This window comes from Heptranchias perlo, unplaced genomic scaffold, assembly GCF_035084215.1.
Source record: "Heptranchias perlo isolate sHepPer1 unplaced genomic scaffold, sHepPer1.hap1 HAP1_SCAFFOLD_276, whole genome shotgun sequence".
Lineage (NCBI taxonomy): Eukaryota > Metazoa > Chordata > Chondrichthyes > Hexanchiformes > Hexanchidae > Heptranchias > Heptranchias perlo.
Window position 1 is genome coordinate 288881 of NW_027139288.1, and position 12571 is coordinate 301451.

At 42.6% G+C, this 12571-nt stretch overlaps 1 long non-coding RNA gene across 1 annotated transcript in view; it reads right to left on the bottom strand.

Annotated features, from left to right (window-relative positions):
- The window catches only part of LOC137310829 (uncharacterized), a 65122-nt gene extending 60007 nt beyond the window's left edge, over positions 1 to 5115 (bottom strand). Inside the window, exon 1 of the long non-coding RNA XR_010960209.1 lies at positions 5045 to 5115. This is a non-coding gene — a long non-coding RNA (uncharacterized lncRNA). The remainder of the gene's footprint in view (positions 1 to 5044) is intronic.
- Between the last annotated feature and the right edge of the window lie 7456 nt (positions 5116 to 12571).

Genomic DNA, 12571 nt, shown 5'->3' on the forward strand with positions numbered 1-12571 from the left:
CACTATTGCACTCCTGACCTTTCTCCTCCCCCCCCCGCCCCCCCATACAGCTGAGCCACCTGCGGCGCCGTGGACTTGGCTCTGGCTGTACTGCCCAGAGAAACCATCACCCTCACCAGTATTACCAGTTAGACAGTGAGATGCCTTCAGGCGATTCCTGTACTACCTGTCTGGTCCTCCTTGTCTGTCTGGTGGTCACCCAGTCTCTCGCTGCCTGCACTCTCTTAAGCTGTGGGGTGAGCACGAAACTCTCAGCCTCATGGATGCACTGCAGTGACACCAGCTGCTGCTTAAGCTCCGAAACCCGGAGCTCGAGCTCCTCCAGCTGACGACACTTCCTGCACCTGTGGTTGTCCAGGACATGGGAAGCGTCCTGGAGTTCCCACCTGGCACAGGATGTGCATTTCACGGGACTGAGGTGCCCTGCCATACCTCGATTTATTAGATTATTAACTCACTTAACAGAAATAAACTGAAGTCTTAAAAAAACACTCACCAGCTACTCACCAATCAGCTCCTTCCCTTGTGCTGACATCACTTTAGGTTTTTTTACCTCGCTCTTTATCCACTCTGACACTCCGCCCCCAAAGTTGAAAAATGACCTCTTCTTGCACCATTAATGGATTTACCAATGCATGCAGTGTTTAATGAACAGAAATTTCCATAAACAATCACCTCATAAAATGTTCAAAAGTTCTTTGTTTAAAATTTCTAAGTTTTTATATTAAAAATTTCCTTAAGCCTCTGAACTAATTCAGAAGAGATTTTTTTAAAACTAAATTGGTAACAGCACTAGTGACTAAAAAAAAATCCATCTTCAGTGAACAGCCTTTGTGGTTTGAAAGGCCTGGACAACTGTTGTGGGGTCAAAATATCCAGTTAAAGCTCAGGTTTTTGAAACAGGTTACAGCCTTCATCGAGAAAACTTTAATAAAAGGTATTAAAAGACTCAAACAACAATACAGTGGGTAATTGTAAACATATTATGTGAAGTTTGGAATTTCTTTTTAAATTATTTATGATCTTATTTTGGGCTAAGAAATTTCAGTTACTGAGAAAAAATGACGGATGCCATTTATTTTCAAAAATTGGAATGATTTCATTTTTTAATCAACAAACCACGGAGGCAAAGTATTTACATGTTTAGATAGGGTTTTGACATCATAAATGTTAACATATGCTTTCCATTCTAAATGTACAAATACAGATTTTTAACGTTAGAGTTGATATAAAAAATGTTATTCAAAATTGTGACTCAGAAAACAAATGCATGCTATACGCAAGACTTTTAATAGTACGTATGGTATATCGCATAGTATATTTGTCTTAATGGCATATCTCAGTGTATTTATATAGTACTAGTGGGTCACCTATGGCATTGCTCACAGAATCAAAGGTTAGCTGTTTCACATAGTTGTGTGCAGTTTTTATGTTGCTCTTTTTCTTTCTCGCTGTTTACGCTTCACTTTCTTTGTAGTTTTGTTCTTTTCCACCATTGTTTTTAATTTACATCCAGAACTTAGATTCAGAAACTCAAATACAAAGTGTTCAGATTTGCAGATGATATCAAACTAGGAGGGTCAGTGGAATCGAAGGAGGCAGCTCAGAAGTTGCAGAATAATTTGGATAAAATATACAAGTGCACAGAAAAATGGCAGATGAAATTTAGTGTAAAGTACCGCACATAGGGGGGAAAAAGGGACACACGTACTGTGTATATGGTGTTGAAATTGAAGGATGAAGCTATATGTGACCTCGGAGTTTCATTAAACATGACACTAAACATGTCCAACTGATGCGGAGCAGCAATCAACAAAGCTAATAGAATGTGAAACTACAGAGCCCAAACTGTACAATGCAAGTCAGAGGAAATTGTGACCAAACTGTACAATGCAAGTCAGAGGAGATTGTGACCAAACTGTACAATGCAAGTCAGAGGAGATTGTGCCCAAACTGTACAATGCAAGTCAGAGGAGATTGTGCCCAAACTGTACAATGCAAGTCAGAGGAGATTGTGCCCAAACTGTACAATGCAAGTCAGAGGAGATTGTGACCAAACTGTACAATGCAAGTCAGAGGAGATTGTGCCCAAACTGTACAATGCAAGTCAGAGGAGATTGTGCCCAAACTGTACAATGCAAGTCAGAGGAGATTGTGACCAAACTGTACAATGCAAGTCAGAGGAGATTGTGACCAAACTGTACAATGCAAGTCAGAGGAGATTGTGCCCAAACTGTACAATGCAAGTCAGAGGAGATTGTGACCAAACTGTACAATGCAAGTCAGAGGAGATTGTGCCCAAACTGTACAATGCAAGTCAGAGGAGATTGTGACCAAACTGTACAATGCAAGTCAGAGGAGATTGTGACCAAACTGTACAATGCAAGTCAGAGGAGATTGTGCCCAAACTGTACAATGCAAGTCAGCCAAGCTGCACAGGGCTCTGGTCAGACCATACCTCAAGAACTGTGTTCAGTACTGATCAGAGACCTTCAAGCACTGGAGGCAGTACACAGAAGAGCCACAAGACTGACCCCAGAGCAAGGGGTCTGAGTTATGAAGAAAGACTTGGGCTTTGGAGCCTGGAGAGGAAATGTCAGAGAAGTGATCTTAGAGAGGGACATTAGATAAGTAATGTAATGGAAATGATGAATGTGAAATATTTCTGTAAGTTTAATAGTGGCAATAGGACATATATCACACAGTAAATCCATATGAATGGCATGTATCGTGCAGTAACTCTACATTAATGGTATGTATTGTGCAGTAAATCTATTTTAATGGTATAAATAGCTCATTAAATCTATATTAATGGTATATATCGCACAATAACTATATTAATGGTATATATCATGCAGTACATCTATAGTAATGGATTATATCACACAGTAAATCGATATCAATGGTATCTATAATACAGCAGATCTATATTAATGGTATATACCATACAGTAAATCTATATTAATGCTATATATCACACAATGAATCTATATTAATGAAATATATCATACAGTAAATCTATACTAATTGTATATTTTGCATAGTAAATCTATATTCATGGTATATATTGCACAGTGAATCTATATTAATTGTATATATCATGCTTTAATGTATATTAATGATATATATCGCACAGTAAATCTGTATTACTTGTATATATCATGCATTATTCTATAGTAATGGTATATATCACACAGTAAATCTATATTAATGGTATATGTCAGGAATAAATCTATATGGATGGTATATATCACACAGCTAATCCACATTAATGGTAAATATCATGCAAAGAGTATATATAAAAAGTAAAGGAAGACTTGCATTTATATATTTCCTTTCACAACCTCAGGATGTCCCAAAGCGCTTTACAGCCAATGAATTACTTTATGAAGTGTAATCACTGTTGTAATGGAGGAAGCGCGGCAGCCAATTTGTACACAGCAAGGTCCCACAAACAGCAATGTGATAATGACCAGTTAATTTGTTTTTAGTAGTGGTGGATTAGGGATCAATATTGGCTTGGACATAGGGGAGAACTCCCCGCTCTTCTTCGAATAGTGCCATGGGATCTTTTATGTCCACTTAAGAGGGCGGACTGGACATCAGTTTAACGTCTCATCTGAAAGATGGCACCTTTGACAATCCAGCGCTCCCTCGGTACGGCACCTCCGACAGTGCAACGTTCCCTCGGTACGGCACCTCCGACAGTGCAACGTTCCCTCGGTACGGCACCTCCGACAGTGCAACGTTCCCTCGGTACGGCACCTCTGACAGTGCAACGCTCCCTCGGTAAGGCACCTCCGACAGTGCAGCGTTCCCTCGGTAAGGCACCTCTGACAGTGCAGCGTTCCCTCGGTAAGGCACCTCCGACAGTGCAGCGCTCCCTCGGTACTGCCCCTCTGATAGTGCAGCGCTGCCTCTGTACTGCCCCTCCGACAGTGCAGCATTGCCTCTGTACTGCCCCTCCGACAGTGCAGCGCTCCCTTGGTAAGGCACCTCTGACAGTGCAGCGCTGCCTCCGTACTGCTACTGCCCTCTAACAGTGCAGCGCTGACTCTGTACTGCCCCTCCGACAATGCAGCGCTGCCTCCGTACTGCCCCTCCGGCAGTGCAGCGCTGCCTCCGTACTGCCCCTCCGGCAGTGCAGCTCTGCCTTCGTACTGCCCCTCCGGCAGTGCAGCGCTCCCTCGGTACTGCCCCTCTGACAGTGCTGTGCTCCCTCGGTACTGCCCCTCCGGCAGTGCAGCTCTGCCTTCGTACTGCCCCTCCGGCAGTGCAGCGCTCCCTCGGTACTGCCCCTCTGACAGTGCTGCGCTCCCTCGATACTGCCCTTCGACAGTGCTGCGCTCCCTCGATACTGCCCTTCGACAGTGCTGCGCTCCCTCGATACTGCCCTTCGACAGTGCTGCGCTCCCTCAGTGCTGCACTTAAGTATCAGCCTAGATTTTGTGCTTCAGTCCCTGAAGTGGGGCTTGAACCTACGACCTTCTAACTCAGTGGCGAGAGTGTCACCCACTGAGCCACGGCTGACACACATTTTATATATATATATATATATATATATATATATATAAATAATCAATTGTATACATCACACAATAAATCTATTTTTATTGTGTAAACCACGCATTAAATCTATATTAATGGTATATCACAATAAATCTAAATTAATGGTATATATCACTGTAAATCTATATTAGTATTATATATACGTTAGTCTATAGCAATGTCATATCACACAGTAAATCTATATTAATGGTATATATATCACAATAAATCTATATTAATGGTGTATATCACACAGTAAATCTATATTAATGGTGTATATCACAAAAAAATCTATATTAATGGTAAATATCACAGTAAATCTATATTAATGGTAAATATCACAGTAAATCTATATTAATGGTAAATATCACAGTAAATCTATATTAATGGTAAATATCACAGTAAATATGAATGGATATGACACATTATATTTATATGAATATGGGAGGTCCATCACCCAGCAGGTGTGATGATAAGCCAGTGTTACCCCACTCACCGCCCGGCACTGTTCAGGTGATGGGACTCCTCACTCTCGGCGGGCCCCCGTCCTCCTCACTCCTCACAAACAACGCCGAGCAGGCCGCTAGAGCCGGAACCGAGCCTCCTGGGAGTTGTAGTCTTTCTATGTGAGCACTCGCCGACATTCTCCATTACAGAACAGGAAGGAAACTACGACTCACAGAACACACCGCGCTTCAGCGGGGCGGTCCTTCAGTGCAGGGACCGCATCGCGCTGCTGATTGGTCAGCTAACATCACCGCCCGGAACGCTGCCTGCCACTGATAGGCCAGCACCAATGTCCATCTAATGACGCTTCCCGTCACCGGTGAACTGGCAAGGCGCCATCTGTCTCCATGGCAACGAGTCACCCAGTGCGAGGGAGCGGCTCTGGGGCTCGGGGAGTAACAGGGGAATGCAGAGAAAGACTGGGCATCAGAGCAAACCACTCACCATCAACATAAATCCCCCTCACCATCAACATAAATCCCCCTCACCATCAACATAAACCCCCCTCACCTTCAATATAAATCCCCCTCACCTTCAATATAAACCCCCCTCACCTTCAATATAAATCCCCCTCACCTTCAATATCAACCCCACTCACCTTCAATATAAACCCCACTCACCATCAATATAAACCCCACTCACCATCAATATAAACCCCACTCACCATCAATATAAATCCCCCTCACCTTCAATATAAACCCCACTCACCATCAATATAAATCCCCCTCACCTTCAATATAAATCCCCCGCACCTTCAATATAAACCCCCCTCACCATCAATATAAACCCCCCTCACCATCAATATAAACCCCCCTCACCTTCAATATAAATCCCCTCACCTTCAATATAAACCCCCCTGACCATCAATATAAAACCCCCTCACCATCAATATAAACCCCCCTCACCATCAATATAAATCCCCCTCACCTTCAATATAAATCCCCCTCACCTTCAATATAAACCCCACTCACCTTCAATATAAATCCCCCTCACCTTCAATATAAACCCCACTCACCATCAATATAAACCCCCCTCACCATCAATATAAATCCCCCTCATCTTCAATATAAACCCCACTCACCTTCAATATAAACCCCCCTCACCTTCAATATAAACCCCCCTCACCTTCAATATAAATCCCCCTCACCTTCAATATAAACCCCACTCACCATCAATATAAATCCCCCTCACCAGCAATATAAACCCCCCTCACCATCAATATAAATCCCCCTCACCTTCAATATAAACCCCCCTCACCTTCAATATAAATCCCCCTCACCTTCAATATAAACCCCACTCACCATCAATATAAACCCCCCTCACCATCAATATAAATCCCCCTCACCTTCAATATAAACCCCACTCACCTTCAATATAAATCCCCCTCACCTTCAATATAAACCCCACTCACCTTCAATATAAATCCCCCTCACCATCAATATAAACCCCCCTCACCATCAATATATATCCCCCTCACCTTCAATATAAACCCCACTCACCATCAATATAAATCCCCCTCACCTTCAATATAAATCCCCCTCACCTTCAATATAAACCCCCCTCACCATCAATATAAACCCCACTCACCATCAATATAAATCCCCCTCACCTTCAATATAAATCCCCCTCACCTTCAATATAAACCCCACTCACCACAAATATAAACCCCACTCACCATCAATAGAAATCCCCCTCACCTTCAATATAAACCCCACTCACCATCAATATAAATCCCCCTCACCTTCAATATAAACCCCCCTCACCATCAATATAAATCCCCCTCACCATCAATATAAATCCCCCTCACCTTCAATATAAATCCCCCTCACCATCAATATAAATCCCCCTCACCTTCAATATAAATCCCTCTCACCTTCAATATAAATCCCCCTCACCATCAATATAAATCCCCTCACCTACAATATAAACCCCCCTCACCATCAACATAAATCCCCCTCACCTTCAATATAAACCCCCCTCACCATCAATATAAATCCCCCTCACCTTCAATATAAACCCCACTCACCTTCAATATAAATCCCCCTCACCTTCAATATAAACCCCGCTCACCATCAATATAAACCCCACTCACCATCAATATAAATCCCCCTCAACTTCAATATAAATCCCCCTCACCTTCAATATAAACCCCCCTCAACATCAATATAAATCCCCCTCACCTTCAAAAAAAATCCCCCTCACCATCAATATAAATCCCCCTCACCTTCAATATAAACCCCACTCACCATCAATATAAATCCCCCTCACCATCAATAGAAATCCCACTCACCTTCAATATAAACCCCCCTCACCATCAATATAAACCCCACTCACCATCAATATAAATCCCCCTCACCATCAATATAAATCCCCCTCACCTTCAATATAAACCCCCCTCACCATCAATATAAACCCCACTCACCATCAATATAAATCCCCCTCACCTTCAAGAAAAATCCCCCTCACCTTCAATATAAATCCCCCTCACCATCAATATAAATCCCCCTCACCATCAATATAAATCCCCCTCACCTTCAATATAAATCCCACTCACCATCGATATAAATCCCCCTCACCTTCAATATAAACCCCACTCACCATCAATATAAATCCCCCTCACCTTCAATATAAATCCCCCTCACCTTCAATATAAACCCCCCTCACCTTCAATATGAACCCCACTCACCATCAATATAAATCCCCCTCACCTTCAATATAAACCCCACTCACCATCAATATAAATCCCCCTCACCTTCAATATAAATCCCCCTCACCTTCAATATAAACCCCACTCACCATCAATATAAATCCCCCTCACCATCAATATGAATCCCCCTCACCTTCAATATAAACCCCACTCACCATCAATATAAATCCCCCTCACCTTCAATATAAACCCCCCTCACCATCAATATATATCCCCCTCACCTTCAATATAAACCCCCCTCACCTTCAATATAACCCCCCCCTCACCATCAATATAAATCCCCCTCACCTTCAATATAAACCCCACTCACCTTCAATACAAACCCCCCTCACCTTCAATATAAATCCCCCTCACCATCAATATAAATCCCCCTCACCTTCAATATAAACCCCCCTCACCATCAATATAAACCCCCCTCACCTTCAATATAAACCCCCCTCACCATCAATATAAATCCCCCTCACCATCAATATAAATCCCCCTCACCATCAATATGAATCCCCCTCACCATCAATATAAATCCCCCTCACCATCAATATAAATCCCCCTCACCATCAATATGAATCCCCCTCACCTTCAATATAAACCCCACTCACCATCAATATAAATCCCCCTCACCTTCAATATAAACCCCCACTCACCATCAATATAAATCCCCCTCACCATCAATATAAATCCCCCTCACCTTCAATATAAACCCCCATCACCATAAATATAAACCCCCCTCACCTTCAATATAAACCCCCCTCACCATCAATATAAATCCCCCTCACCATCAATATAAACCCCCCTCACCATCAATATAAATCCCCCTCACCATCAATATAAACCCCCCTCACCTTCAAAAGAACCCCACTCACCTTCAATATAAATCCCCCTCAACTTCAATATAAATCCCCCTCACCATCAATATAAACCCCTCACCATCAATATAAACCCCACTCACCATCAATATAAACCCCCCTCACCATCAATATAAATCCCCCTCACCTTCAATATAAACCCCCCTCACCTTCAATATAAACCCCCCCCTCACCATCAATATAAATCCCCCTCACCTTCAATATTAACCCCACTCACAATCAATATAAATCCCACTCACCATCAATATAAATCACCCTCACCTTCAATATAAATCCCCCTCACCTTCAATATAAACCCCCCTCACCATCAATATATATCCCCCTCACCTTCAATATAAACCCCCCTCACCTTCAATATACCCCCCCCTCACCATCAATATAAATCCCCCTCACCTTCAATATAAACCCCACTCACCTTCAATACAAACCCCCCTCACCATCAATATAAATCCCCCTCACCTTCAATATAAACCCCCCTCACCATCAATATAAACCCCCCTCACCTTCAATATAAACCCCCCTCACCATCAATATAAATCCCCCTCACCATCAATATAAATCCCCCTCACCATCAATATGAATCCCCCTCACCTTCAATATAAACCCCACTCACCATCAATATAAATCCCCCTCACCTTCAATATAAATCCCCCTCACCTTCAATATAAACCCCCCTCACCATCAATATAAACCCCCCTCACCTTCAATATAACCCCCCCCTCACCATCAATATAAATCCCCCTCACCTTCAATATAAACCCCCCTCACCTTCAATATAAACCCCCCTCACCTTCAATATAACCCCCCCCTCACCATCAATATAAATCCCCCTCACCTTCAATATAAACCCCACTCACCTTCAATACAAACCCCCCTCACCTTCAATATAAATCCCCCTCACCATCAATATAAATCCCACTCACCTTCAATATAAACCCCCCTCACCATCAATATAAACCCCCCTCACCTTCAATATAAACCCCCCTCACCATCAATATAAATCCCCCTCACCATCAATATAAATCCCCCTCACCATCAATATGAATCCCCCTCACCATCAATATAAATCCCCCTCACCATCAATATAAATCCCCCTCACCATCAATATAAATCCCCCTCACCTTCAAAATAAACCCCCCTCACCATCAATATAAACCCCCCTCACCTTCAATATAAACCCCCCTCACCATCAATATAAATCCCCCTCACCATCAATATAAATCCCCCTCACCGACAATATAAACCCCCCTCACCATCAATATAAATCCCCCTCACCTTCAATATAAACCCCCCTCACCTTCAATATAAACCCCACTCACCATCAATATAAACCCCCCTCACCATCAATATAAATCCCCCTCACCATCAATATAAACCCCTCACCATCAATATAAACCCCACTCACCATCAATATAAACCCCACTCACCATCAATATAAATCACCCTCACCATCAATATAAATCCCCCTCACCATCAATATAAACCCCTCACCATCAATATAAACCCCACTCACCATCAATATAAATCCCCCTCACCTTCAATATAAATCCCCCTCACCATCAATATAAATCCCCCTCACCTTCAATATAAACCCCACTCACCATCAATATAAATCCCCCTCACCTTCAATATAAATCCCCTCACCTTCAATATAAACCCCACTCACCATCAATATAAATCCCCCTCACCTTCAATATAAACCCCCCTCACCATCAATATAAATCCCCCTCACCTTCAATATAAATCCCCCTCACCTTCAATATAAACCCCCCTCACCATCAATATAAATCCCCCTCACCTTCAATATAAATCCCCCTCACCTTCAATATAAACCCCACTCACCTTCAATATAAACCCCCCTCACCATCAATATAAACCCCACTCACCATCAATATAAATCCCCCTCACCTTCAATATAAACCCCCCTCACCATCAATATAAACCCCACTCACCATCAATATAAATCCCCCTCACCTTCAATATAAATCCCCCTCACCTTCAATATAAACCCCCCTCACCATCAATATAAATCCCCCTCACCTTCAATATAAATCCCCCTCACCTTCAATATAAACCCCCCTCACCATCAATATAAATCCCCCTCACCTTCAATATAAACCCCCCTCACCTTCAATATAAACCCCCCCCCCTCACCATCAATATAAATCCCCCTCACCTTCAATATAAACCCCCCTCACCTTCAATATAAACCCCACTCACCATCAATATAAATCCCCCTCACCTTCAATATAAACCCCCCTCACCTTCAATATAAACCCCCCCTCACCATCAATATAAATCCCCCTCACCTTCAATATAAACCCCCCTCACCATCAATATAAACCCCCCTCACCTTCAATATAAACCCCCCTCACCTTCAATATAAACCCCCCTCACCTTCAATATAAACCCCACTCACCATCAATATAAACCCCACTCACCATCAATATAAACCCCCCTCACCTTCAATATAAACCCCCCTCACCTTCAATATAAACCCCACTCACCATCAATATAAACCCCACTCACCATCAATATAAAACCCCCTCACCTTCAATATAAACCCCCCTCACCTTCAATATAAACCCCACTCACCATCAATATAAATCCCCCTCACCATCAATATAAACCCCCTCACCTTCAATATTAACCCCACTCACAATCAATATAAATCCCCCTCACCTTCAATATAAACCCCCCTCACCATCAATATAAGCCCCACTCACCATCAATATAAATCCCCCTCACCTTCAATATAAATCCCCCTCACCTTCAATATAAATCCCCCTCACCTTCAATATAAACCCCCCTCACCATCAATATAAATCCCCCTCACCTTCAATATAAATCCCCCTCACCTTCAATATAAACCCCACTCACGATCAACATAAATCCCCCTCACCTTCAATATAAATCCCCCTCACCATCAATATAAATCCCCCTCACCTTCAATATAAATCCCCCTCACCTTCAATATAAATCCCCCTCACCTTCAATATAAATCCCCTCACCTTCAATATAAACCCCACTCACCTTCAATATAAATCCCACTCACCATCAATATAAATCCCCCTCACCTTCAATAGAAATCCCCCTCACCATCAATATAAATCCCCCTCACCTTCAATATAAACCCCACTCACCATCAATAGAAATCCCCCTCACCATCAATATAAATCCCCCTCACCTTCAATATAAACCCCACTCACCATCAATAGAAATCCCCCTCACCATCAATAGAAATCCCCCTCACCTACAATATAAACCCCCCTCACCATCAATATAAATCCCCCTCACCTTCAATATAAACCCCACTCACCTTCAATATAAATCCCCCTCACCTTCAATAGAAATCCCCCTCACCATCAATATAAATCCCCCTCACCTTCAATATAAACCCCACTCACCATCAATATAAATCCCCCTCACCTTCAATATAAACCCCACTCACCTTCAATATAAATCCCCCTCACCTTCAATATAAATCCCCTCACCTTCAATATAAACCCCACTCACCATCAATATAAATCCCCCTCACCTTCAATATAAACCCCACTCACCATCAATATAAATCCCCCTCACCTTCAATATAAACCCCCCTCACCATCAATATAAGCCCCACTCACCATCAATATAAATCCCCCTCACCTTCAATATAAACCCCCCTCACCATCAATATAAATCCCCCTCACCTTCAATATAAATCCCCCTCACCTTCAATATAAACCCCCCTCACCATCAATATAAATCCCCCTCACCTTCAATATAAACCCCCCTCACCTTCAATATAAACCCCCCCCTCACCATCAATATAAATCCCCCTCACCTTCAATATAAACCCCCCTCACCTTCAATATAAACCCCACTCACCATCAATATAAATCCCCCTCACCATCAATATAAACCCCACTCACCATCAATATAAACCCCCCTCACCATCAATATA